This window comes from Ceratotherium simum, chromosome 13, assembly GCF_057802395.1.
Source record: "Ceratotherium simum simum isolate JZ-2026a chromosome 13, ASM5780239v1, whole genome shotgun sequence".
Lineage (NCBI taxonomy): Eukaryota > Metazoa > Chordata > Mammalia > Perissodactyla > Rhinocerotidae > Ceratotherium > Ceratotherium simum.
Genome location: NC_141912.1, coordinates 32,596,926 through 32,619,044, shown reverse-complemented (window position 1 = coordinate 32,619,044; position 22,119 = coordinate 32,596,926). Strand labels below are relative to the sequence as shown.

Genomic DNA, 22,119 nt, shown 5'->3' with positions numbered 1-22,119 from the left:
CCACATTAATAAAATGAAGAATGAAAATCACATGATCATCTCAATAGATGCAGAGAAAGCATTTGACAAGATACAGCATCCATTTATGATAAAAACTCTGAATAAAATGGGTATAGAAGGAAAGTACTTCAACATAATAAAGACCATATATGAGAAACCCACTGCTAATATCATCCTCAATGGTGAAAAACTGAAAGCTATCCCTCTAAGAACAGGAACCAGACAAGGATGCCCACTCTCACCACTCCTATTTAACATAGTACTGGAAGTCCTAGCCAGAGCAATCAGGCAAGAGAAAGAAATAAAAGGGATCCAAATTGGAAAGGAAGAAGTGAAACTGTCACTATTTGCAGATGACATGATTTTATATATAGAAAACCCTAAAGAATCCACCAGAAAACTTTTAGAAGTAATAAACGAATATGGTAAAGTTGCAGGATACAAAATCAACATACAAAAATCAGTTGCATTTCTATACACTAACAACGAAGTAGCAGAAAGAGAAATTAAGAATACCATCCCATTTACAATTGCAACAAAAAGAATAAAATACCTAGGAATAAACTTAACCAAAGAGGTGAAAGAGCTGTACGTGGAAAACTATAAAACATTGCTGAAAGAAATTGAAGAAGACACAAAGAAATGGAAAGACATTCCGTGCTCTTGGATTGGAAGAATTAACATAGTTAAGATGTCCATACTTCCTAAAGCCATCTGTAGATTCAATGCAATCCCTATCAAAGTTCCAACAACAATTTTTCACAGAAATAGAACAAAGAATCCTAAAATTTACATGGAATAACAAAAGACCCTGAATAAGTAAAGGAATCCTGAGAAAAAAGAACAAAGCTGGAGGTATCACACTCCCTGATTTCCAAATATACTACAAAGCTATAGTAACCAAAACAGCATGGTACTGGCACAAAAACAGACACACAGATCAATGGAATAGAATCGAAAGCCCAGAAATAAACCCACACATCTATGGATAGCTAATCTTTGACAAAGGAGCCAAGAACATACAATGGAGAAAAGAAAGTCTCTTCAACAAATGGTGTTGGTAAAACTGGATAGCCATACGCAAAAAAATGAAAGTAGACCCTTACCTTACACCATACACAAAAATTAACTCCAAATGGATTAAAGACTTGAATGTAAGACCTGAAACTATGAAACTTCTAGAAGAAAACATAGGCAGTACCCTCTTCGACATCGGTCCTAGTAACATATTTTCAAGCACCATGTCTGACTGGGCAAGAGAAACAATAGAAAAAATAAACAAATGGGACTACATCAAACTAAAAAGCTTCTGCACAGCAAAGGAAACCATCAACAAAACGAAAAGACAACCTAACAATTGGGAGAAAATATTTGCAAACCATACATCTGATAAGGGCTTAAGCTCCAAAATATACAAAGAACTGATGCATCTCAACAACAAAAAAACTAACAACCCAATTTAAAATGGGCAAAAGACCTGAACAGACATTTCTCCAAAGAAGATATACAGATGGCCAACAGACACATGAAAAGATGTTCAAAATCACTAACTATCAGGGAAATGCAAATCAAAACTACAATGAGATATCACCTCACGCCCGTCAGAATGGCTATAATTAACAAGACAGGAAACAACATGTGTTGGAGAGGATGTGGAGAGAAGGGAACTCCCATACACTGCTGGTGGGAGTGAAAACTGGTGCAGCCACTATGGAAAACAGTATGGAGATTCCTCAAAAAATCAAGGATAGAACTACCATATGATCCAGCTATTCCACTGCTGGGTATTTATCCAAAGAACTTGAAAACATCAATGCATAAAGATACATGCACCCCTGTGTTCATTGCAGCGTTATTCACAACAGCCAAGACTTGGAAGCAACCTGAGTGCCCATCAAGGGACGAATGGATAAAGAAGATGTGGTATATATACACAATGGAATACTACTCAGCCATAAGAAACGATGAAATCCAGCCATTTGTGAAAACATGTATGGACATTGAGGGTATTATGCAAAGTGAAATAAGTCAGAGGGAGAAAGTCAAATACCGTATGATTTCCTTCATTAAGTAGTAGATAACAACAACAATAAACAAACACATAGAGACAGAGATTGGATTGGTGGTTACCAGAGTGGAAGGGGGGAGGGAGGAGGACGAAAGGGATAATTCGGCACATGTGTGTGGTGATGGGTTGTAATTAGTATATGGGTGGTAAACATGATGTAATCTATGCAGAAATAGAAGTATAATGATGTACACCTGAAATTTATACAGTGTTATAAACCAATGTTACTGCAATAAACAAAAAATTAAAATAAGTAAATAAATAAAATAGTAGACTATGCATATTTGAAATACTACACAGCGGTGAAAAGGAATGAGCCAAAGCTAAATGCATCAAGATGGTGACTCAAAAAAAAAGACAACAACTCACAGAAGAACACATGCAGTATGAGTCCACATATACTAAGTTCAAAAACAGGCAAAACCAGACAATGTACTGTTTAGGATACATACGTGTGTAAAAGAAGTACAAAGAAAAGCTAAGGAATGATGATCACAAAAATGCAGAATGACGCTTACCTCTAGAGACAAGGAGTGATGTATGGCTTAGGGGCCCACAGCGAAGGAGACTAGAAACATCTGATTTGAGATGTGAGAATGAGAGATGAATGCCAAATTCTACTTTATTATCTTATTACTAATATTTTAAAACTTATACATGCATTATCTATACTCTTTTGAACATATATTTCACAGTTTTTAAGAGAGACGGAGGAAAGACAAGTACAGACAAGATTTTCAAGTTATGGGGAGCAGAGAAATGGGGGGAAGGGTTGGCTGAGCAAAAATCCTTGAAAAACTCAGGTATCAAGGAACTTTGGTTTTTTTAAACGGGAGATATTATGTTTGTATGCTCATGAGAATAAGTTAGTGAAAAGGTAAAAAATGCCGAAGCATGAGATGGGGTATTTACAGATGCAGAGTCTTTGAGAAAACAGAGGGGATGGGATCTGGCCTTGTTAAGTGAAGGTGAGACTGTGGTTCACCAGTTAGAAGGAAGTCAAAGTGGTTCTGCTGCAGCAGAACTTGCTGGAAATCTGACCTCCAGAATTTCCCAGAAATCCACCCTCTATCGGCACAGGAGAAGGCTGTTCACACCAGGGAGGCTCCAATATAAAACCTCCCAAGACAGGTGCCTAGGAAGCTGTTGGCTGCTGTTTGTTGCTGACCACCGTGCACTGCAGAAGCTGGATGTTAGGGGATTTTCTGGTGCTGCAGGAGCCGGTGCTGGAAAAGCCAGGTGCTGGCTGCAGGAGCCTGGCGAAGAGCACCCCAGAACCAGGAAGCAAAAATCATTTTTTCTTGCAATGACTCTCTAGTGCCCTCTACTGACAAAGCTCAGTGACTGCTGGCAAAGGAAAAAGATTTACAGTGCTCCAGTGCGTTTTTGGAGCTGAAAAGTGATAAATCCATAACCAACACAACGGGGAATGAAGGGATCAGGCTGACAATACTTGAACTTTCCATCAAACTTACCATCACTAAGAGTGGGACGGAGATCATGTACCTCTTCATGTGATGCAATAAGTACACAGCACTACTTATGAAATATTCTTGCCTTAAAAAATTGAAGCCAAATCTGATAAAGCCTCTAGATTTAACTACCAGTTATAAGAAATACAGGGGATAGAGGAACAAGTTAATTGACACCATGAGGTGTCAACCTACAAAAAAGGAAAACAGTTTAAGAGGCAAAGGGTTCATTTGGGATCAAAGAATTGTAATTTGGGGAGCTCAGATTCAAGCAGAAATCCAGATACTGTCCCAGTAGGGAGTAAAAGTCAGGTGCAAAGAAGGGAGGATGTATTGCAAAGAATTTTAATTGGAGTTGGAGGCAGAACGCTAGTCTTGGCTAAACATTGATTGACTATTGATTCTATCTTCAGAAAGTCCACAATCTTCAGTCTTTGTGATCAGGATGTCCATTCTCCTGCTCTCTTCTCAAATAATTGCTTGTTAAACAATTGCCATTTTGGCCGAATCCAAAAGTTTGGCCCAGTCCAATGTTCAAGACAGCGAGGCAGTTTCTCTGGAAAGGCAATTCGGCTTCCATTTTAAAATGGCTCCACTAAAGTCAATTTTGACAAAGGAAACCAGACATATCCAGAATGTGTCACTGAGGAATTGCCCCGAGGAACTCAAGGGTAGGTTCAGAAGCATTTAACTGTCTAAGAGATGCAAACACCAACCACTGTAAACCAGCCCAAGCCCCACCACGAGAGCTGCGCCTATGACCTTTGCCTCATTTTTAATGCTAAGATCTCCTCTCTGGGAGGAGCTTAGGCCTTATCACCATAACCTGCAGTGTATGCAGAAGCATGTTTTCCAACAGAGCCTGCCTCTCCCTTTTGAATATTCATTCCCCATCTGAAATAAAAGGCCCCCGTTTCCCACGTTCAGGGACAGTCGCCACTTAGGAAATGATTCTGTATGGCCTTCTATTTGTTACAAAGGAGTTCTACTTTATGTGAAAACTACTTCTGGTCGAAAGTCTGATTGTAACTCACCAGGAGGCGAACTCACTTTTGGTTCCGTAACAAACACGGAACATTTTACAGGATAAATGAACTGGTTTCCCCAACAAATCAATAGTATGAAAATAAAGGAAGAGTGGATTGCTATAGATAAGAAAAGGATTAAGAGACATAGTAATAAAATGCAGTGTAATGTCAAAACATAATATTCAAAAAGTTAAAAACACGGTCCTATACAAACATAAAATGAGCATGTATCAAAGATGTATTAACGAGGGGACCAGTAAAAAAGAACTAGTTCAAAGAAAATTCAAAAGACTGAATATCCATGGGCACTGGATGTTCATTTTTTAATCTCTACTGAACAATATTCACTTACATTGCTATTGACCAAGAATCATTTGCATGTATATCACTTTTCTGTAAGTTAACATCTACTCTTTCAAGAGTACTCTAAATACCCTAAAATAGTAAGTCAGAGCAAAGCTACATTATAGAATTTGATAATTCTTTTGTGAGCCTGTTGGAAAATGTTCCAGTTTCACACAGAGTGGACACACAGTCATCATTTTACCTATTTCCAAGTTCGGACTTTTTTTTCTTAATAGGGTAGCTCTTGTTTGCATCTCTATTCAGATAACTCAATTGTAAAAAGACATCTTTGAGAAAATCAGGGAATTTAAATACGGTCTGGGTACTAAATGATATTATGAAAATATGGAGTAATTATATGAATAATTTCGCTTGGTATGTTAATGGCATTTTGGTTACATAAGCAAAGTCCCTGTTGGGGGAAGAGGGAGAATCTCCCTCTGCCCTTTTCCTTAAGGTTCTTGTGGATGGCCAAATAATTAACAAGACAGGTTAGCAGGAGAAAATAATACCAAGTTTAATAACATGTATACATGGGAGAAAGCAGGGACACTGCGTTTCTCAACACAATAGCAGAAATTCTCGTCTTAAATACCATGTTCAGCCAATGACAAAGGAGGATTTGGGGGTGGGGGGAGTCAGTTACAGGAGATTACCACTAAAGCACAGTAAACAAGAGTAAGGTTATTATGCAGCTTTAAGGCCTCAACTTCCACATTGATAAGCCTCTAGAAATGAAGCCATCCCCCTCTCTTCTCAAAACAGAGAGGGAGATACCTTTACAAATGGAGATTTCCCTTATAAATGTAAATGATTGTCTGGCAACTCCTCGCAGGGTCATCCAGAGAATGTGGCCAGAGAGACAGAACTTCTGATAAGATGGGCTTGTTGGTGCCTTTCCTATTGTAATCTCCATCCTACATTATCTTTATAGCCATCATGATAGATCTGTTCCAGGAAGGAGCCACCATGTCAAATTCTTTAGGCAGTTAGTGGGGGAGGTCAAATGTCCCTAGAGAAAACAACCAAGGTAAAGAGATAGATTTCAGGGTGGCCAAATCTTGATCTCCCACATCCCTATCTGTTAGAAAAACATATGGAAGTATTTTTAAGTGAAATATGTCTGTGATTTGCTTTAAAGTACTCCAGTTAAAAAAAAAGTGGAGGGAAGGAATAGATGAAACATAACATGTTGATAATTGTTGAAACGAAGTGGTTCATGATATTTTCTCTACTTTTTTTGTGGATTTAAAAAATTTCATAATTTTTAAAAATATGTCATGATAGTATTCTATTTCACATTCTGGGGTAACTGTACCATCACCACATAAGGCTTACAATTCTTAATTTTGAAATTAAAAGTTGAATTTCTCATTGTTTACTATACAATATATTTTTACTAACTTTTGAACTAAAAGATACTTACATAAAAGTGCCTAAATTTGGAATATAAAGTATTTCAAAGGACAACCCAAGTCATACAAGAGACTGGCTCATCCTATGGCCTTCTTTCTGTTCAAAACCCAGCAGTCAATGCAGTTGGCATTCAAAATGCCCTTTTTTCCTTTTTTGTTTTGCAGGGGAAGATTTGCCCTAAGCTAACATCTGCTGCCAATCTTCCTCCTTTTTATTCCTATTTTTCCACCCCCTAAACCCCCAGCACATAGTTGTATATAGTTGTAAGTTCTTCTAGTTCTTCTATGTGAGCCGCCACCAGAGCGCGGCTACTGATAGACGAGTGGTGTGGTTCTGCACCCAGGAACCGGGCCGGGGCCGCCAAAGTGGAACAGGCCAAACTTTAACCACTAGGCCATCAGGGCTGGCTCCCTTTTTCCTTTTAAAAGGGACAATTAAGCCTGTTACTTTTCAGCCTGCAGCAAGGTCTTAGCACAAAAGCAGTCAGTTCTTAGCAGTACACAAATTTTTTTTTAGTTAAACCTTTGCTAGAAAACAGAAATATAGGCTTAAGACTCAGTTTAGTTCATGTAACTTTTAGCTTTTCCTTCAGAAGCAGTCATTCATTTGGGCCCTGATTCCAAGGTATCCTTCACATGAAAGATTCAAACAGATTCTTTGCGTCTTTACCAATGGGAGCTTCATACTTTTAACTATTTTTTTTTTTTTTGGAGGCCTCTTTCCAAGCTCTCTAACATCCTTAAGACCTTGAGATTTCTGAATGCCATATTTTAACTCAATAAATTTATACTATGCAAAGTCAGTTTTAGAGGGCAGCCCTATTTCTTCCTTAGGTTAAACCACAGCTGCTCCAGAAACATACCTACTGAATCTTCTTGCTTGATTTAACACTCTCATTTCAAACGCAAGTAATTCTATCACACCCTTTGGTGTGGTCAACACTTATTCACTGTTTCAAACGCTTACCTGTATTAGCTCATTTAATCCTCACAACAGTTCTGTGAACTAGATATAATTATTGTTTCCACTTTGCTGATGAAAAACCTGTGGCACACAGAGGCTGAGCCACTCCCCAAAGTCACGCAGAAAGTGGCAGCGAGGAGGATTCGAGCCCATGTAGCGCCGAGCAGAGACATGACTCCAAAGCCAAACTCCCAACCAGCCCCGTATACAGCTCTCGTCTCCATCTGGTTTGAACACGGGGCTGGAGAGCTGGAGGAAGGAATTTTGACTCTGCTCTCAGAACTTTGGGGCCATTGAGTCTGAGCACCAGGCAGGTACCACTGTGTGCTGCTACAAAACCATTCTGACCACAAAGCAAGCCTTGGATTCACCATTTCCATTATCTATACTTGGACTTGAGAAGCTGCATCAACCAAGGTGTCATGTGGTACAAGACAGGAGTGCAGGACATACTGCAGCCAAGCAGGGCCATAAGGCATTAGAAAGCCTCCAGAAATGCCCAAGCAGAGCTCATTCATTCAACATATGTTTATTGAGTGACAGCCACGTGCATGGAAGACAGGTGTGTCTCCACTCTCACCAGGCTTACATTGGTGGTGGTGCCGGGGAGGTGGAAAATAAATACATTGGTAAAGAAATGAACAAGATGCTTTCAAATGATGACAAATGCGTGAAGAAAGTGAAACCGAATGCTGCATTATGGGGAACTGATTTAGGCTGGATGGTGGAGGAAGGCCTTTCTGAGATGCCAATTGGGCAGAGACACGACTGACAGGAAGGGGGCAGCCATGCAAGGGGCTAGGGCAGAGGGGATGAAGCACCGGGACTGAGGGAGAAGTGGCAAGAGGGAGGTCAGAGAGACAAGCAGGGCAGTCATATCAGCCCCCCAGGATCTGCAGGGGCCTTCCTGTCTCTCTATGTGGGCTGGGAAGATATCAGAGAATTTTAAACAGGGGAAAGGGACCTCTAAGGCTGGAGGATGCACAGAATGGCCTGTGGATGGGGCAAGTACTTCCTAGGGACAGGGAGAGAAGAGATTACTTGCATGAAATCATTTGAGGAGCATTTAAACACGCTTTCTTCCAAAACACCAACTAAAAGAGCACGTGACTGGAGGATCTAGGATGTGCTGAGACCACAGCCAGAACCCAGGCCCGCCGTTGTCGTGGCCGACAGGTGAGGCCCACAGCCCTCCTGCCCAGAGGATAGGGGCTTCCAGAGTTACACCGCTGGACAAAGGGAGGAAAGACCGCGGGGCGTGGGGTAGGGGACGCGGATGTAAAATATGGGTGTGGATTTCTTCTGAATACCTCACCCCCTCCACCTTAAACCCCGAGTATTCACCTCAAGTTCCCCCATCCCCTGCGGGGGGCGGGGGGTGGAGGCCCGGCAGGTTTTAGGGTTTAGGACCATGAGCTTACTCCGTCATGAATACCCCCCAACACCTGCAACCTACTCCCTTATCCCCGCCTAGGCGGGCGACCTGTGTCCCCACCTTGATCTCCTGTCCACCCCCTAGGGGCAGGGAACAGGGTGACTAGCAGAACCTTCACCTCCCTCCCCAGCCCCGCGCAGGGGCTGAACGCGGCGACAGCCCCGCTGGCCCAGGGAGACTGGGGGACTTTCATGTGACAGTACCTGGGACACAGCAACGGCCGCACACGGGGGCTCACGACCGGACTGCGCGCGGCGGCCGCAGGCAGAGCAGGAAGCGGGCGCAGGTGGGCAGGTGGGGCCGCTTCGGCGCCGTCAGCTTCCGGGGCCACGGGCGGCGGGACGCGCGGGAGCCTCCAGGACACCTCCCCACCGAGGACCCTGGGAACCGAGTCCCGGCCCGCTTTGCGGGCTCTGTGGTTTCTGAATCCAGGCCGAGGAGGGAAACAAGCCCGCTGAGCCGGGCCCAGGCCCCTGAGCTCTTGGAACCTCAATTTTCCCTTCTGTCGAATGGGAACAATAATGCCTGCCTGGTTTAAGGATATTTTATGTAAAGCGCCTTACTCATCGTAGGTGCTTCGGAAATGGTAGCTAATTTTTGCCAACAGCCCCCTGAGACTATTGGCTTGCTGAGATCCTGCCTGGTCCAGGAAGCAAATCTGGGCCACGCTGGGGGCAGGGAGTCCTATTGAATGTTGAGCACCTGGCGAGCGCCACTTGCGTCGCCCTCCGACCCTGATCCAGCCCGAGACGGGAATCGAGAGGGGGGGAGGGCACGCTGGCATCCCACAGTCCTACAAAGGGTCTCATTAGGTCTCAGAACTCGACTCCCGCCCACCCTGTAACTCAGGAGCTCGCACTATGCGCCAAACTCTGGCGGCGGCTCCCGCGCAGCCTCGGCTCCGCCTGGTTTCGGTTTCCTTTTCTCGGCCCCTGCCGCCCCCCCCCCCCCCGGCCGCGGCCCGGGGATTGGCCCGGTGATCGGTGACGTGGCGGAGACTAAGGTTCCCATTGGGGGGCGGAGTTCGGCAGGGGCCAATCCGGGCGCTGGTTCGGGGGGACTCTCGATGGGGACTCGGAAGAGCCCGGAGATTAGTGGCGGCGACGCGCTGTCGCGCTGGGTTCTCGGGAAGGATCGCGACCCGGAGCTGACCGCCGCGGGAGAGAAGCGACCCCAGCCCCGGATTCCCGGTCCGGAGCTCGCGGCCGGTGAGTAGGGGGCGTCCATGAGAAATGCAGCAAAGCAGCGGTCACACGCGCCCCGGGGTCCGGGCGACCAAACGCGGCCGCCGGCCCGAGAGCAGGACGGGGCGGGGCCGCCGGGCGGGCTCGGGAGGAGCGTGAAGTTCGCTGTGTCCTCCCTCCAGGCCTGATCCCCCCTGCTTGCTTGACCCTCCATTGGCCCCTTCCTCGTCGGTCTTCCTCGCTTTCCCGTGTCCAGCTCAGGCCCCGATCCACTCTTGTCTCCAGAGCCAGAGGTAATCGGGGCCGGAGGACGGTCTGGTTGCTTAGAGCCGAGTGGACGGCCAGTCCGGCTCCATGACCAGAGTCCTGTTTTCTTTCATTTCCTTTTTTTGGGGGGGTCAAACAGAATAAACCGATTTAGCCACATATACTTGGAGTTGTGCATTCACTCCCTTCTCCAGCCCATTATCACGTTAGCATTTTCCCTGCTGATTTTCTCCCTATTTGGCCTTAGAAAAGAGTGTGTAAATTTATCTTTGTGGAGCAAATGGGAGGCAAACACTTCCAAATTCCCAGTACATTTCAGATTTTGACATCACGACGATTTATGTGCACTTCAAAAGATGGGAGAATGACATTCGTTCATGCATACAACAAATACCAGTGTCAGGGACCATGGTGAGCCGCCTATTTAGTTCAAGTCAGAATCCATACAATGTTTTCCCCCCAAGTTTAAAAGAATCAGCTTTTTAAAAAATAGACTTTTTTTATGTTCCCAAATTACAATTGTTTTTTTTAATAGACTTTATTTTTTAGAACAGTTTTAGATATATAGAAAAATTATGAAGATAGTACAGTGTTCTCATGTACCCCAAGCCTTTTCCCCTTTTATTAACATCTTATGTTAAATCTTATGTTAAATGTGTATGGCACATTTGTTAACAATTAATGAACCATATTAGTACATTATTATTGACCAAAGTCTATACTGTATTCAGATTTCCTTAGTTTTTACCTAAGTACTTTTCTGATTCGTGATCCCATCCAGCTTACCGTATTATATTTAGTTCTCATGGCTCCTTAGGGTCCCCTTGGCTGTGGCAGTTTCTCAGACTTTACTTGTTTTTGATGACCTTGACAGTTTTGAGGACTGGTCATGTATATTGTATGATGTCCCTCTACTGGAATTTGTTGTTTTTCTCCTGAGACTGGGCTAATGCGTTAATGGGAGGAAGACCACAGAGGCAGACTGCGGTTTTCATCTCATCATGTGAGGGATGCATAGTATCAACATGATACATCCATTCATTAGCTGCAGCATGAGGGGCTGCCCAAGCCTGTCCTCTGAGATGGGGTAAGGAGGAGGAAGGGGGTGGAGCCTCTTCTAAGGGAAAGCAGGAGCCCTTCTGGCTACTTTCAGCAGGGTCAGGACTCAGATCTGGGGATCAGAGTCCTTCACTTTTCCTTCCCTTCCCAAAGCCACCTTCTCAGCCCACCTTCCCAATTGAGGGAGGATTTGCCTGCCATGATCTCCTTGGAGGTTTCATCATTGGAGTTGTGTTTGCCGGAGCTGTGGTCACAGGGCTTGTGTTCTGGAGGAACAAGAACCCAGGTGGGGAGGAGGATCTGGGCTTCCTCATTCTGATCTAAGAGTGTCTCACCCCAAGGGGTTAAATTGCAAATCCTGCTCCTGTTACTTCTGGAGCCAGTGTGCAGACATACTGCTGTGCAGCAAAGCCCAGGAGGGACCCCTGGCTGTGGGAGGGCAGGCTGAGAAGCTACAGTTGAGGTGGGAGGCTGGTGACCTGCAGGCCTCCCGGAGCACCAATTCCCAGGGTGGACCAGTGCATGTGGCTGCCTCTGGACTCCAGGATCTTGATCTAAGTTCCAATCCACTGCTCCTCTGTGAGGGTTCCAGGAGAAGGGCCACATGAGGCCCAGAAGTACCAGAGTGTCTGGGGAGAGAAGTCCGTTCTCATTGGACAGAAATTCCCAGGTCTTTCTCCATCAGGATCCTACATTTCTCATAAGAAATAAAGTAAACCAGGCCCCAAACTGAATTGTCAAATCTGAAGGGAGTGTATAATGTGCATGCGTGTCTCTGTGGCTTCATGTGTGTATATAAACACGTATGGGTCTTTGTGTGGGGGTTTGTGTATATGTGTGTATGTGTGCATACATAAGCATGTATGGGTGTTTATATGTGTGAGTGTGTGTTTGTGTGTGTCTGTTTATTGCTCTAGGACTTCCTCATCCTGGGCTCTACCCTGGCCTTGTACTGGTGGCCCCATCTGCACCCCATGGGTTGTAAGGGACATATAGTTTTCCATTTACAAGCAAATAAGAAGGGAGTCAGAATGATGACTATTGGGAAGAACTGGTCCTCATCACACTTGGAATAAGGACACAGGAGCTAAATGGGTGGGACACCCTCCCTTTACAGGATTCAGGATTATAAAAGTATCAGGCACTGATTTAAGGGATTTACATGAATTAAATAATTTAAACCTCATAAGACCCCAATGAGATAGGGACAGCTTTCAACTCCATTATAGACAAAGAAACTGAGGCCACCAAAAAGTTAAGTGGCTTTCAACTGGTTAAGCCATGACTTTAAAGTCTGAGTGCTGAGCCCAAGTTCTCACTCTGTGTTGACTCCTATACACTGTACTCCTGCCTCATTAAGGGTCACCTTCTCCTGTGACTCGGACAGCTTCCCTTTCCCCACTAGGCGCTGAGACTGGTTGGGAGTCTATTGCATTTCTCACAGTGCCTACAGGTGAGACATGGGTTTGAAGTGACAGGAGAGTTGGTTCTGTTGGCTGATGAAGTGTGTTTGCTAGAGGTGGTGGGAAGGGAGGGTCACATCTGGGCTGCAGAGAATCAATGGTGTTGTCATTTGGGGTGTGAGGTGGACTATCCAGAATGCTTAAAGGGTGAAGACCAGCCATGGCCATGCAGAGTTTACTCCTCACTGTTTTATTTCACAGCCCGAAAGCACAGCCTCACTCGTGCTTGGGAGACAGAGGGGTGTTCACTCATCTCCTTCCCATTCCTGCTGCCCCAACTTCTCTTCTTCAAACTGACTTCCTGGTCACATCTGCTCTCCAAGGTGAAAACATGGGGAGAGGACTGGCCACACCCCTGCTCAAGGGCACTTTCTCCCACCCTGCCTGCTGCTCCCTACTGGAGCTTCCTGGATGGTGAGAGGAGAGCAACTGGGATGTAAGAGAACTTGACACTTCTGCTGATAAAGAGAAAGCAGGATGTGTGTCTTTAAGAAAGGGAAGGGCTGCCCTAGGGAAGAGGAGTGAGAGTAGTTTTAAATGTCCTTAAGGGTCATTTAACTCAGTCCAACCTATGGGAGGTTTTATCAGTTTTCTATTGCTATATAACAAATTACCACAAACTTAGCAGCTTAAAATAAAATATTTATTTTCTCTTACATTCTCTGGGTCAGGAGTCCAAGCATGGCTTTACTGGGTCCCCTTCTTCAGACTTCCTCATAAAGCTTTAATCAGAGTGTCAGCCTGGGCTGGGCTCTTATCTGAAGACTGAAGTGGAGAGAGATCCACTTCCAAGCTCATGTGGTTGCTGGCAGGATTCCCTACTTGTGGGCTGTTAGCCTGAGGGCCTCAGTTTCTTGCTGAATGTTGGCTGGAGGCTGACATCAGTTTCTTGCCATGTCCCCTTTCCAAGAGGACAGCTCACTTCATCCACACTTGCAAGAAGAGAAGGCAGTAGATGGAGACTAGCAAGATGGAAGCCATGATCTTATATAATCTAATCATTGGAGTGACATCACTGTTGCCATATTCTGTTGGTTAGAAGATAGTCACAAGTCCCTCCCACACTTAGTGGGAGGAGATTCCACAAGGGTGGGAATCCCAGGAGGAGGGGATCATTGGGTACCATCTTAGAATCTGTCTGCACAGGGACGTTCTGGGTCAGAGGAAGCAGGAACCGGAGCTAGTGAGGCCTCTGCACTGGATGTGTTCACACACGGGCTGGACAATCACTGAACAAGATCATTATAACTGTGGGTTGCACACTGGACAAGATAATCTGCAGAGCTGAGCTGTGTTTATCAAAGCACTGTCCTGGATACAAGAAGCGAAGTTTTCAGTGGAAAGGTTTCTCTCCAGTTCTGTGTGAACTGAGAGAGCATCGCCTCTGAACATTTTCCCCTTTACTTTTCAGACCTCCTACACCTCTAGGAAAGCGCCATCACTAAACTGAACTATTTTTTTCTTCCATGTGTCATCGTGCCAGGCAAATCCTGGCTCCCACTATTTCTTCCAGCTGGCTTTCATATGAGATCCCACAAAGTCACTTCTTGTGATTCTACTTTGTTTCCTTCCCTTCATTCAGGTTATTTTTTAGTGATTTTGTTTCTCTTTATTGGTTAGTAAATTATATTAGGAAATTGGTGTTTTCTAACCAAGGCTTCCTACCAGGTTTTAGACCAAATGAGACTCTCCAAGTCTCGGCTCACTTCCCAAACAGGAACGCCACAAAATTAGTGGGAATCCTGGAAAGTCATGGATTGGCACGTTCCTCATCAGAAGAAGACACGTAAGTCACAAAGGGATAAGGTACATAACTTTATTTTCTTATGTCTCCAGCAGGGAGCACCATACCTGGCACTCAATAAATGTTTGTTTGAACTAAACTTAACTCCTCCCTGATCACCAAAAACATAGGAACCCACCCACTTCTTAAGTTACAGACCAAAATCCCTTGTCATATGTCATTTTTCCAGGTGGAATGCTGACCATTTGGGAGCCATTCTTTTTTCTTACCTCATTTTCCACGTGCTGCTGCTCCAACGCCAAACACTGGATTGATCCCGTAGAACTCTCTAGGTCCTTTCCACCCTGTTCCTCCATCTTAGTAGTCTCCCTTTTGTTACTGTGATGTTTTTCTCTGCCCATCCCCCTTCTTCTCCATGTATCCAGTCTAGTGTCTCTCTATTCATTCTTCACATTTCACCAGAGAGATTCTTCTAGAATGCAGATCTGATTAGGGTCTCCCTGGCTTCAATGCTGCATATGCTGTGTTTTGTTCTCCGGTAAAAAGCCAAGGTTCTCCTCAAGCTGAGACAGCCTTTGTGATCTGGAGCACAGTTACCACTCCATTCCCGCTTTTTGTCACTGTGCTCTACTCTCTCTAATCTCCATGCTGATCTGCTGGCAGTTCCTCCACACTCCTCACATGTGCGCTCTCTCTCTCTCTCTCATGCGCCATTGTTTGTGAGGCTGATTCCCTAAAAGGTTTCCTTTGCCCATTTACCTGGATTCGCTCTACTCCTCCTCCAGGTCTCAGCTTAGACATTGCTTCCTCCTGGAAGTGGTTTCCCAGCACTAATTACATGTTGCATTTACCAGCTTATTCAGCCCCATTGTCGATTCCTTGATGTTTCTCTCAAGGAGGCCCAGCAGAGAACCTGACACAAAATAATGGCCTAATAAATGTTTGCTAAAAAAATTGTGGGTTTTCCTTTGATAATTCAAAATTTATTTCAACTGACCAATACATTGTCTAGAGTTTAGCTAAACTACTCCATGATATTCTTGCCTCAGCATTCACTTTGTGTGGCCAAGGGGCCTGCAGGGACCTTGAACTGACACTAGCCCCTCCTACAATTGCATGTCCTAGATAACAGCCCGCAAGGTCTCAAGGAAATGTGAGTTCCTGATATGACTTCCTGATCTGCCCTGTGAGCAACAGTCTCCCTTGCCTCCCAGGGCTTTCCCTTTGTAGCCCCTTAGGACTGATAAATAAATGACAAGCGATAGGATATATGGGAGTATATGAGGAAGCCATTTGGTGTAAAACTAGTGCAGCCTGACCTTGTTTTTCCAAAAGGGCCTGACATGGCTGTTGAGCATGCATTGTATATCTGCTTTAAGCATTTACTATGTCCCAAAGACAAGAACAATGCCCTTAAAGATAAAGTAACTCCCCCCTCATCAGCATTTCCTTAAGGATAAGCATCTCTCCCTAGGCTAGGGATTGATTGCTGACCTGCTGTGACCACCCAGCTCAAGACCACAGACCTGCTACCTGCTCTGTTCACCACTTGTGAGAAATCCTGTGCCAGCAAAGAAATCTTGGGACTATTATAAAAGGGACATTCCAATCATATGTGATACATGCTCTTGGATGGTATATAACCACTCTGTCAACCCCCACTCTTTGGAGTGCTCCATTCCTGTGTGAAAGGACTCTCCTGGGCTATATGGTTCTCAGATCTGGCTCATAATAAACTCACCCCAATTTTGATTTATAGATTGGTTGTGGATTATTTGTGTCAACAGGACCTCACCAAAACTCTGCTCTTTTTGGCCTGAATTGACCAATCTGGGCTTAGCCTAGGAACCCCAAAGCACTCCACCAATGGACCCTGATAAAGGCACATGTGCCAGGTCCTGTTTATCAATCTGCCTGCACCCTGAATTTTAATGGACCCTAAGAAAGGCACATGTGCCAAGTCCTGTCTATCAATCTGCCTGCACCCTGAGTTTATCGCCCCATGTGGCCCCTTGAGGCGTGCTGTGTACTTCCTCCAGGACCTGTGAGTAATAAACGTCTCTATTCCAGTTTCTCTTGTGGTCTGTTGTTGAACTAGTCCACTGTCCCACACCCTGTGCTCCACTTAACAAATGTTAATTTAACAAGTCACAACATACGTGCACAAGATTTAAAGAATTCAAATAATAAAAGCTGTATACAGTAAAACGTAAATTTCCTTTTCAATCCCATACACAATTCTTCTAAATTCCTTCCTGGACCCAACCACTGCTACTAGTTTCTACAGCATTATAGAGATTTCCTCTTCTATCAGGTTACTACACACTCTATCTGTACCTTTGTTTTCAATTAATATATTCTGAGATTATTCAATTTTTTACGTAAAAATCTAGTTCAGTTTAAGATAGTCATAATGACAATTCTGGTGCTATGATTTTAAAAAATTTACAAAGTATAGCAAAAATTATCCTTATTCCATAGTAATAGAATTTTATCTGGGCACAGGGCCACACAAATTAAAAACTACTTTCATTCTCTAGCCTCTATTGAGATTAGCTCTGTCCATGTGACTACATTCTTGCCAATAGGATGAAGCAGATGCGAAGTTCTGGGTTTTGCCTTTGAAAGGCTTCCCTTCTCCTCCTTCCCTGCTCTCCCTGTCCTGCTCGTGGACTATGACATGGTCTCAGGTACCTTGAGTCATGCAAATAAGAGCAACATCCCAGGAACAACAGAGAAGGCAGGTCATAGGAACCTGGGTGCCTGGACAGCCTCGTGGTGCAGAGTCACCCTAACAGCCCTGGACCACCTGCCTCACTGTCAGGTGTGACACATACAAGCTTCTATCCTGTTTAGACTGCTGTTATTTGAGTATGTAATGAGCACACCTGAATTAATATCCTAATACATACAGAGAGAATAGGACTTCCCAGGGGTCGGTGGCCATGTTGATCTCTTCTGGAGCTGAGTAAAGACATATTTACAGTGTTCACCACTGTGGTGGGTCCACACCCACTTAGAATAATGTCCCAATGGACGTTATGTCCCAATGGACATTATTCTAAGCTGGAGTAAGGGAGAGCTTGGCCACATGGGGCAGCACAGAGATTGGAGACTGTTACCTTCCTCATCTTTCTAGCCATGAGGCTTCCCTGGGGGAGTGTTTGGGCTCACCAGGTGTTAGATCTGGGAGTCTTTGTTTCCTCACTTCCTGTCTTCTTTGCAGACTAAATTCCCTCTTCATCTTAGCCAGGATCAGAAACACCGCTGGTGACCTCCTCCTCATCACCTGTCTGATGGCAGAGACTGTGGAGTTGACATCTAGAGGAGCAACCTCTCAGGTAGACAAGGAATGCAGCGTCATTTGTCATTGGGTTCCATGGGGAGTCTGTGCTTCTCCAGGTGGTTTGAACAGCTGATTTTGCCTGGCACCCGGCACCTGGAAAGTCTTCAAAATATGTCATCTCTTTCATCACTTCTGAGCTGCACTTAATTTTTTTTAATAACTTTTGAAGGAAAAATTAAATCTACATTAAATGTATGCAATGTTTTTGGCGGATTGGCATACCGGACATTTATCCATTCAATTATATAACATTTCCCCATCAATATCCAAATTTTAAGATTTCATAATTTTGAGAAATCTAAAGAGTCTAATACATTTTCTGAATTGTTTTTGGCCACAGGTCAGTTTGCATGGTATCACCAAGACATGTCTTTCTCTACAACTTTTATTATATAAAATTGCCAGAACATATTATCCTTTATGAAGGCACCTGTATTCCTACAGGCATGCTGGGCATTTCATCAGAATCTTAGAGCACAGGAGGCAGATGGGTTCCTTTAGAATTGGTTTAGCACCCCATGGCCCTCAGCCTCACATGCTGTGACACAGGGTTCCTGGGTTTTCTCCTGAGTGTGGTCTTCTTTGAGACCAATGGAAAATTTCAGGTTCTGGGATTTCAAAGGTGAGGAGTCAGAGAAACTCCTACCCTGGAATCAGGACCAATTTTAGAATTGAGACTCAGACCAAGGGAGATACAGAAGCTAAATTTAAGGCCAAATTCAAAGGACACAAAGAAGGCAAGATTTTAAACTGTTAGTTCTGAGACAGGCCAATTGCACAATGTAATTCTAGAATCTCATTGTTGTCATCATTCCTGAGCTTAAACTGCCAGTTCTCCAAATTAGAATGTCATCCCTCTCCCCTCCATTCCCAGCATCACCTCCTCTAGGGCACCTCTACATGCCATTGTAAAGCATCTCCCTAGATGGCTACTTCTGTGCACAATTGCACCTGGAGACCCCTCTGCATGGCACCTGTGCTCACACTGTTCTGTAACCAGCTTCTTCCCCAGAGGACTCTGGGTTCCCTCCCTGTATCTCCAGTGCCCAGCACAAATGAGGCTTATTGTGCACTTTATTTTCATTTTCATTATATATCATTTAAAAGTAGTTCTACAACGCTTATAATGAAAACTTTAAAGCGTTCAGGGACAGCAATAGTTCCCTGCTCCAACACTCCTTACTGGGATTTCTATTCCTTAGATGAAACCACTTTTGGTTTCTCAGAAAATTAAACAGAATTGCCATATGATCCAGCATTTCCACTTCTGGGCATAAACCCTAAAGAAGTAAAAACAGACCAAACAGAATTTGTACACCTATGTTCATAGCAGAATTATTCACAGTTACCAAAGAGCAGAAACAACCCAAATGTCCATCAACAGATGAATGGATAAACAAAATGTGTTTTACATACAATGCAATATTTTTCAGCCTTAAAAAGAAGGAAATTATGATATATGCTACATCATGGATGAAACTTGATGATATGCTAAGCCAAATAAGCCAAACACAAAAGGATAAATGTTGTACAATTCCACTTATATGAGGTACCTAGAGTAGTCAAATTCATAGAGACAGAAAGTAGAACGGTGGTTACCAGAGGCTGGTGGGAGGGAGGGATGAGGAGTTATTGTTTAATGAGTACAGAGTTTCAGTTTGGGCAGATGAAAAAGTTCTGGAGATGGAGGATGGTGATATTGCTCAATGTGAATGTACTTAATGTCACGGAACTGTACACTTAAAAAATGGTTAAAGTGGTATATTTTATGTTATGTATATTTTACCAAAATAAAGCAGCCACTTTTAATGCTTTAAACAGTTTCTTCTTGTACTTATCTCTATATATCTTTTTCAAACTTTTTATTATAGAAATTTTCAAATATATAAAAGTAGAATTGTATGACTCCATATTACCTATCATCACCTTCAATAATTATCAACATTCTACCCATCATGTTTCATCTATTTCTCCCAGTTTTTTACCACTGGAGTATTTATTTTAAGTATACTTTATTTTTAGGATTGTTTTAGACTTACAGAAAAATTGAGAAGATAGTAGTAGAGTTCTCATATACCCCACACCCAGTTTCCAGTATTATCAACATCTAGCATTAGTATGGTTCATTTGTTACAATTAATGAACTAATATTGATGCATTATGATTAACTACAGTTCATAAATTATTCAGATTTCCTTAGTTTTTACCTAATATTCTTTTCTGTTTCAGGATCCCATCCAGGATACCATATTACATCTAGTTGTCATGTCTCTTTAGGGTCCTCTTTACTGCGACAATTTCTGACTTTCCTTGGTTCTGATGACCTTGACAGCATTGAGGAGTAGAGGTTAGGTATCTTGTGGAACGTGTCTCTGTTGGAATTTAGTGTTCTTTTTTTTTATAATAAGACTGGGGTTATGGGTTAGGGGGATGAAAACCACAGAGGTAAAGTACCACTTTCATTACATCATATCAAGGGTGTATACCGTCAACATGATTTATCACTATTCATGTTGCCCCTGATCACCTGGTTGAGGTTGTGTTCATCAGGTTTCTCCATTACAAAGTTATTCTCCCCTCCCTTTCCATAATGTATGTTTGGAAGGAAGTCACTATGCACAGCCCACAGTTACGGATGGGGGAGCTGTATTCTCTGTCCTTGAGGACAGAGTATGAATATAAATTATTTGGAATTCTTCTGCATAAGAGATTTTGTCTCCTCTTCTCTATTTTATATATATATATATATAATATATATATGCAATCAATCATTCATCTCTATCAGTGAGGATTCATTCCTGCATTATTTTAAAAGCAAATCCTTTACATATAATTTCAAAGTTAAATAGGTTAGTGTGTACTTCTCATAGATAAGTGTTGTTTTTTTTTCAACATAACAATCATGCTAACAATCATGCTTTTTTTTTTTTAATTTATTTATTTTTCCCCCCCAAAGCCCCAGTAGATAGTTGTATGTCATAGCTGCACATCCTTCTAGTTGCTGTATGTGGGACGTGGCCTCAGCATGGCTGGAGAAGCGGTGCGTCAGTGCGCGCCCGGGACCCAAACCTGGGCCGCCAGTAGCAGAGTGCGTGCACTTAACCGCTAAGCCATGGGGCCGGCCCTCGTGCTTTTATTATACCTAACAAAATGAACAATAATTCCCTAATTTCACTGAATACTCAGTGCATATTCAAATGTCCCTTGTGATCTTCCAGGTGTGTGTTTCAGTTGGTCTGTCTGGAACAGGATCCAGACAAGGTCCACACTTGGCAGTTGATTGTTATGTTTCTTTAGTCTCTTCTCTTCTATAATATGCCAGCCCCCCTCCCCTTTCTTTTAGCCTTTGATTTCTTGGAGAAAGCAGGTCACTCGTCCTGCAGGATGTTCTGTATTCCGATTTTGGCGAATGGCTTTCTCATGTTGTTATTAAATTGTTTCTGTATTTTCTGTGGTCTCAAAAGATATTCTTCTGATACACATTTGCAATGTTATCACGCCAGTCCCTGCAACTCTTCACTTTACCAAGTTTCTATTTAAGGACCAATAAGGACACAGTCACTGGACATTTTGAGACCTCTATAGGAGGGTGCAAATGCTGTCATTTAGTATATTCTGTCCTGAGCTTGCTGCCTACTAGGCATGGTGAATATAGAAGAGCTACAGAATCAGCCACACCCCGTGCTTGGACCAGCCCTCCCTTAAAACCTTGAGGACACTCATTTCCCTCTTTTATCTAAAGGGCAAGTCCTGGTTCCTCATTACCTTTGCAGGTGATGCTGGACCTCAGTTGCTCCCTTGAGGCTGTGAGCTCCACACAGCTGCCATCACTGCTAGACCAGATGCAGGGAGGATGGAGAGAGGGAGGAGGAAAAAGCTGGGGACTCTGTGTTATTGACCCTTCCCAACTTGCATGAGGCGGCTTCCTGCATCTATATGCATTCTTGTGCTCCTATACTCTTCTGAGTCTGGTCCTCCCAAAACTGAAAAAAAAGTCCTTTCTCCTTAAAAACAATCGTATTTCCTACTGGCATCTGAAATATCCACTATCTTGCAGTTAAATGTTTTGGCTCACAAATGTAAAACGGTCTTATGCTGCCTGCTTTTCGGTGCTTAGGCTGTAATGCTGTTCCTGCCCCTTTGTTATATCAGGATAGGGATTAGTCCACAGTGTAGCTGGAGTCAGAACAATCCTGGAGAAGCCCTTCAATACATAACCCAACAGTGATTCAAAGGGACACAGGCGCACACGCCACAGAGCCACATGGTGCACATGTAAAACACATCAGGGAGTATTCATAGGCAGAGAAGGATCAGAACACACTGATC

General features: G+C 43.6%; 1 long non-coding RNA gene and 1 pseudogene across 1 annotated transcript in view; both read right to left on the bottom strand.

The window, feature by feature from the left end:
• The window catches only part of LOC147915665 (uncharacterized), a 31,391-nt gene extending 21,752 nt beyond the window's left edge, over positions 1-9,639 (bottom strand). The window contains exon 1 of the long non-coding RNA XR_015554088.1: positions 8,931-9,639. This is a non-coding gene — a long non-coding RNA (uncharacterized LOC147915665). The remainder of the gene's footprint in view (positions 1-8,930) is intronic.
• LOC147915664 (class I histocompatibility antigen, Gogo-C*0202 alpha chain-like) overlaps positions 1-22,119 on the bottom strand; it is an 81,927-nt pseudogene that overhangs the window by 30,577 nt on the left and 29,231 nt on the right.